Source organism: Cannabis sativa, chromosome 8, assembly GCF_029168945.1.
Source record: "Cannabis sativa cultivar Pink pepper isolate KNU-18-1 chromosome 8, ASM2916894v1, whole genome shotgun sequence".
Taxonomy (NCBI): Eukaryota; Viridiplantae; Streptophyta; class Magnoliopsida; order Rosales; family Cannabaceae; genus Cannabis; species Cannabis sativa.
Window position 1 is genome coordinate 38,843,380 of NC_083608.1, and position 7,642 is coordinate 38,851,021.

Below are 7,642 nucleotides of genomic sequence, written 5' to 3' on the forward strand. Positions count from 1 at the left end.
AAGTGGATGAGATGAGAGCATCATATTCCTTTTATAGTGTTTCAACTAGGGCTTATAGTTGAATTATATGGATTAAAAAAGAATAAAATATTGGGCAAAAATCAACTTAAGCCCGTACTCTTTAACGGACCAAACTCTAGTTAGATTTTTGCCACATTATTTCAACCACTTATTCTTCTTTTCAATAATACCATATTTTTCAATTCAATTCTATAAATGCCAGAACTATTTATTTAATAATTATAATTAATTACTAAATAAAATTGTCATTTATGTAATTTATTAATTAGACCATACAAAGTCTCTTAATAAATAAATTGATCCCAAAATCTCTTTTCTTCACAATTAAGCCCTTGCTTAGTGAAAATTCTTAAATAGTCTAATTTTAGAATTATAATCGATTAATTAAAATTAATTGACTGAGTCTGCAAGCATATTATCTCAACTAGTGAGGGGACCATGGGCCTATATAACCGAGCTTTCAGTAAGTAGATCTAGAATTTACCAAGTAAATTCTCTAACTTATTAATTCCGCCTCGTGCCACTATAGATTTGGAATTGAATAGCACTCTCAGTAATATAAAACGCTCTATATGTACCATGAGATAGATACGTTATGATTATCCATTGTTACAATCATAATAGTCAAAGATCCTCTATAGAGGATCTACACTGAATAGAGATAAATTTACTGTTCTACCTTTTAATGTATTTTATTCTTAAAACACTTAGCAACCTATAAATGATATTTCAGTCAACCAAGCTCGAAGGAAATCATCGTTTCACTTCTAAATACCTATAGAAGCTATAGATTATCTATGATCAGCGGTCCCACTCAATTGAACTACCATGTTCCCAAGATGTAAGTATCCACCAGAACCAAAAGTTAGCTTCTATGAACAACTCTAAGAACATAAATAATACAACTAAGTTGAACCTAACCATATCAGGATTAAGATCCATAGACTTAAGATCAACCATTGATATTGACTTAGAAAGATATAACAGTAAGTTTATAATATCCTATCCAAGATCAATATTGATCCCTTCCAATGTATACTCCATACATCTGATACTGGTAAACTTTGTCAATGCCCTGGAAATGACATAACACTTATCCAAGGTATAAGTATACCTTATCGCTGATTATCATGCCAGTCTAAATCCAATGAATTGACAAATCATGGGAATTAAACTTTTGAACAATAATCATGATTATATTCCACTGTGCTGACGACACTATAATCATGAACAAATATATACATATTTATATATATGTTCTGGACTTTATAGAATTTATACATTAAACATAATCATGAAATAAATCATGTGAACCGTACAACATAGAATGATTTTTGATCTTTATAAATTAGTAAATCTAATTATATTGAAATGAGTTTTATTTAGGGTACAAAACCCAACACTTTTGTAGGTTTGATTTCCAGCTAACACATTCACCTAGAACTGTGAATGCATAACCAGTGATGGATCTCCTTGTGTCTATGCTTCCAGCATAGTCAGATTCTACATATCCATTCACTTCTACCTCTTCCTTAGACTTGTTGTCATAAACAAGTCCCATCTCCATTGAGCCTTGCAGGTATCTGAGTATCCACTTCACTGTAGACTAGTGTTCTTTACCTAGATTTGCTATAAATCTATTAACCATACTTAGTGCATAAGCCAGATCAGGCCTTGTGCACACCATGCAGTACATGAGACTGCCAACACAGGATGCATAGGGCACTACATCCATGTACAACTTGTCTTCTTCTATATTAGGTGATTGACTTTGTGAAAGCTTGAAGTATTGGGCTAGGGGTGTGCTTACTGGTTTTGCTTCATTCATGCAAAACTTGTCAATCATTTTCTGTGTGTAGCTTCTTTGTGACAGTGATAATCTCTCTGCTCTCTCTTTTTATGTCAATCCCAAGTATCCTCTTTGCTTCTCCTAGATCATTCATTTCAAATTCTGTATTCAAACTCTATTTTAGTTTATCTATGGCCTTCCTTTTGTTACCAATGATGAGAATATCATCAACATATAACAACAACTAGATTGGTTCAATGTTATAGTATACACAAGGATCATAGTCATTTCTGCTATACCCAATACTAACCATGAATTCATGGAACCTCAAATTCCACTACCTTGGTGCTTGTTTGAGCCAATAAAGTGATTCATGTAGGAGACACACTTGATTAGGTTTTCTACTTTTGTAACCATCTGGTTCTTCCATGTAGATTTATTCTTCAAGTCTGCCATGCAAAAATGTTGTCTTCACATCCATTTGATCCATTTCGAGATCATATTTTGCCACTTTAGTTATCATGATTCTTATGGATGTTTGTCTGACTACTGGAGAGAAGATATCATTGAAGTCAATACCTTCCCTTTGATTAAAGCCTTTGGCCACTAGTTTGGCTTTGATTCTAGTTTCTTCACCTGGCAACCCTTCCTATTCCTTAAAAATCCATTTGTAGCCAATTAAGTTTTGCTCTGGTGGCCTTGTGATTGTTTTCCATGTTTATTCTTTTTCAGGGAACTCATTTCTTCGTCAATTGTAGCAAGCTACTTCTTCTTATTCTTAGAGTTGATAGCTTCTTGGTATGTGGTTAGCATTGTGCTTTCAACTTCTTTTGCTGATAAAAGTGTAAAAGCTGTGCAATTAGAAAATCAAAACCTCTTTGGTGGTTTTATCTGTCTTCTCTCTTCGTCTCTAACAAGTTGATAATCTTGTGGATCAATTCGAGATGTTTCTTCTTCAGTTTCTTCTATATATGTCTCTGGCTGTGCATTCCACCTAACATGTACTGTCTTCTTCTTCCCTATCACCTTGAATTTCCAAACCTGTCACATCTTGATAACTTTGTCTGTTATTGGTTGTAGTCGTTTTCATAGCCATTTCATGTTCTTTGAACACCATATCCCTACTAATTATGAACTTCATGTGTCCCTCTTCCAAACACCATAACTTGTATCCTTTTACCCTTTCAGGGTAACCAAGGAATAGACACTAGAGAGCTCTTGGCTCTAGTTTATCTTGTCTTGTATGAGCAAAAGTTGTGCATCCAAAAATTCTGAAATGATCAACTGTTGGGACATGTCTTGTCCAGATTTCTTAAGGTGTTTTAAACTTAATTGCAGTTGAGGGACATCTGTTTATCAAGTAGCATGCTGTTTTCAGAGCTTCACCCCAAAATTTATTGTCAAGGTTAACTCCCTTGAGCATGCATCTCACTTTTTCCAATAGAGTCCTATTCATTCTTTCAGCAAGTCCATCTTGTTGTGGATTTTTCACAACTGCCTTATGTCTATCAATTCCCTCATGTTGACAGAACCTAGTGAACTCATCTTAATACAATTCTAATCCATTATCAGTTCGAAGCTTTTTTATTTTTCTTCTTGTCTGATTTTCAATCGGTCTTTTCCAAGTGACAAAGGTGTTGAATGTCTCATTCTTTGTTTTGAGCAAGAAAACCTAAACTTTCCTATTATAGTCATCAACTATACTCATGAAATAGCTAACACCTCCTAGTGTTTTAGTTCTAGAAGCCCCCCATAGATCTGAATGGATATAGTCTAGTTTTTCCTGTGTGGTATGCTTCCTTGGTGTGAATTTCAACTTGCAGCATTTGCCATAGACACAATCATCACAGAAATCCAATTTCTCCTAGTTTGCCCTTAAGAATCCCTTGTTTTTCAAGCTCACCCATACCCCTTTCACTCACATGTCTAAGTCTTAAATGCCAAAGCCTAGTGCTTTCCATATCTGGTCCTTTAACCACCATACCATTCTCACCTGACATCTTGAATGATTCTGACCTGATCATCATGGAGCTTGATTCTTACAGTTCTAATTCCTGTAACTCTACATGCCTTATTGTCTCCTAACAAGACTGATCCACCATCAAGCTTCTTGAAACTGCCAAATAATTCTCTTCTTGGTGTCATGTGGAATTAACAACCTGAGTCAACTATCCATGAGTCTCCTCATTCTTGGCTAGAGACAACCAAAACATCAGCTGACTCATAGCCATCTGTCACAACACAATCTTCTCCTCTTTCTTTGCTTTTGTCTCTTTGAAGTTTGTGTTGGATTTTATTTTACTAGGATCTTAGATCTACTCACAAATATGTTGATTAACACCCTAAATATGAACTTTCTAAAACGATGAAATAAACACATATAAAGTTTAGTAAACCTTACATTGGGTGCAGCGGAATATAATGACTCATTCCGTTCAGATATCTAGCCCTTGATTCATTTCTGTAGCAGAGCATTATCAATATCTGAACCTGGATCTCTTTCTCTCATTCTTTAGTGCTGAAACTCCTTCTTGCTGAAAGTCTTTCTTCACGATCTTCCTCACTATGATTGAGGTATCACTTGCTGTGTGCGGGCACTACTCTAATAACTAAGTATTTCGAAATCTTAAGGAAGAAGAGAGAGAGAGAGTGGGCGGCCAAGGTAGAGAGAGAAGGCTTAGGTTTTTCTGAATGAAAAGTGTGAAAGTTAAGTGTAAATTTCCTGAAGCCTTCACTATCTATTTATAGCATTCCACTAGGGTTAGGTTTGAATTATTTGGCATTAAAATAATGAAAATATCATATGAAAAAACCTATAAAAGTGGCCTGCCCTATACAGTATGGATTTGGGCCTCACTTTTTGTAATTTTGCAGTTTTATCACTTTTGCATCTGATTTTCTCAAAAACGCCAATTTTCAAATTCAACCATTTAAATGCCAATTCTAACTATTTAATAACTATAAATAATTATTAAATAATATTATCATTTATCATATTTATTAATTGAACCATACAAAGTATCATAATTAACAAATATGCCCTTAAAACTCTTTCTTTACAATTTCGCCCTTACTTAGTGAAAAATTCACAAATAGACATAGTCTAATTTGAGAATTATAATTGATTAATCAAAACCAATTATATGAGTCTTACAAGCAATATTATCTCAACTAGTGGGGGGACCATGGGTCTATATAACCGAGCTTCCAATAAGCAGATCAAGAATTTATAACCTAAATTCACTGACTTATTAATTCTTCGTTGAATCCACACATAGAACTTAGAATTGCACTCTCAGTATATAGAATGCTCTATATGTTCCACCATATAGACACATCATTAGTTATCCATTGTTATAATCCTAATTTGATCAATGATCCTCTATATGAATGATCTACACTGTAAAGGGATTAGATTACCGTTACACCCTACAATGTATTTTATCCTTAAAACACTTAACCTCGTATAAATGATATTTCAGCTTATGTGAAATGAGATCTCCACCATTTATTTTCGTTTGGTCAAGCTCGAAGGAGATCATCCTTTACTTACTATTCGCCAGATAGAAGCTATAGATTCCATGTTTATGTTAGCGCTCCCACTCAATTGCACTACCGTGTTCTCAAAATGTACGTATCACCCTGACCCAAAAGTAGGCTTAACTAACAAATCAAAGAACACGAATAGCCTCTTGAGATTGAGCCTAATCATAACAGGATTAAGATTATTTGATCTAGGATCAACTAGGCGATATTGACTTGAATAGATATTACGGTAAGTTTAATAAATCTAAGTCAAAGTTCAATATCGGTTCCTTCCGATGCATACTCCATGCATCCAACCTGAGCTTTACTTTAACCAATGCTCTGGAAAGAACATAGCATTTCTCCAAATGCAAGTAAACTCTGTTGTAGATTATCATATCAATAAAACCCTGTGTCTGATAAATATAGAAAACTTTATTCACATAGTCGTGTTTACTTTCCAATATGTTGACAACACAATAAACAAGATCAAGTATGTGAAAAGGGTTTCAGACGAATTCATACATTATGTATATATATAATCATGAAATAAATCATGTGAACCATGCAACATTAAATGTTATTTCTGATCTATATTAATAAGTAAATCTGATTATATTGAAATGAGTTTTATTTAGGGCATAAAACCCAACAGTTTGGCCTTCAATACCCTGTATTCATCCATGTAGTGACCCTCTTTCTTGCAATAGTAGCACTATTTTCCTGTCTTGGAATCAGACCTTGGTTTATGTGATTGATTTGAGCCCTTGTACTGCTTGCCTTTGTGACTTGACTTGTGCAAACCACCTTTGTTTTCCCTTGTCTCTGGCCTGCCTCTAACAAACAGCTCTTCATCATAGCCATTTGATTTTTCTTCACTTCTTTTCTGAATTTCTTTGGAGTTTAATGCTGGCTTAACTTCTGTCATGGTCAAAGATTCTTTCCCATAAAGAGTGGTGTCCACAAAGTGCTCATAGCTCTTTGGCAATGTGCTCAGCAACAAGATTCCTTGATCCTCATCTTCGATCTTGACACCTATGTTGCTGAGGTCTAAGGTTATCTTGTTAAACTCATCAAGATGCTTCCTGAGATCCTTAGTTTCATCCATTCTCATTGTGTACAACTTCTTCTTTAGATGAAGCTTATTGGCTAGAGACTTTTTCAAGTATATTAAAGCCAATTTCTCCCATAATCTCAATGCAGTTTCTTCACTTGAAACTTCCCTGAGTACTTCATCTCCTAAACTTAGTAGTATGGCACTGTGTGCCTTATTTTGAACTTCTTTAATATTCTTCTTGTCTTCTTCAAGAGCTGCAAGCTCTTCTCGATCAATGGCTTTTAAAATTCCCTGATGCACAAGGAAAGCTTTCATTTTGATACTCCATAGACCAAAGTTATTGGTGCCATTGAATTTGTCAACTTTGAATCATGTGGAAGTCATTGCAGATCAGTTCTTGATTCTTTTTTGATGTCTTGATTCAATTCTTTGATGTTACCCCTCGACTAAGCTCTGAAACCATTTGATGTGCTTGATTGCTTGATCATGTAACTCATGCAAAAATCAAAACATAAAACCTTAACAATAAATATTTGATCAACAACAAGGTAACTTCAAAAACACACACAGTATACAAAAACCAGTAGGCAAAACAAATAACAAGAACAATTTGACAAGAAGAATAAAGTAAATTGAACATAAGAGATTACGAGGTTCGAACAGTGTGATGATGAACCACCTGTCTACTCCTCGCTCAGAACAGTCCCAATGGCTCCAATCTTTATTGAGCTAGAAGAAAGAATTACAGTTGTTGATCACCAATGTGTACTGACACAATCACTCAAGAAGCACAACTTCAATTACAAAACAATCTCACTAGTAGCACTATCGATCAAACACAACCATAGGCCAATACACTACTCTATCTTTTCTCTCTTTTCTCTCTGTTCTTTCACTTTGAACTAGCTCACCAAATTCTGAAAACTCTATCTCACAATACACTGTCTGCAGTAGGTAATGGCTATAAATAGCCTTTGGTTGTTGAGCTCAATACTAACACTGTCTGCAGTAGTTAGTTAAAAAAGTTGGTGAAATTAAAAATATGTTTCCTTACTTAAAGACCAATCACAACAAAATTGAATACCACGACTCTAATTAAACTATACAAAGCAAACAAAGATATGGTGCGATAATAAAATATTTAATTAGAAGATTTATGTAATATTGGTAGGCAATGGACATCAATATATATCATATATTAATTTTTAATGATATCCTTCAATTCTACATTACGCAATGATCTTCACTAT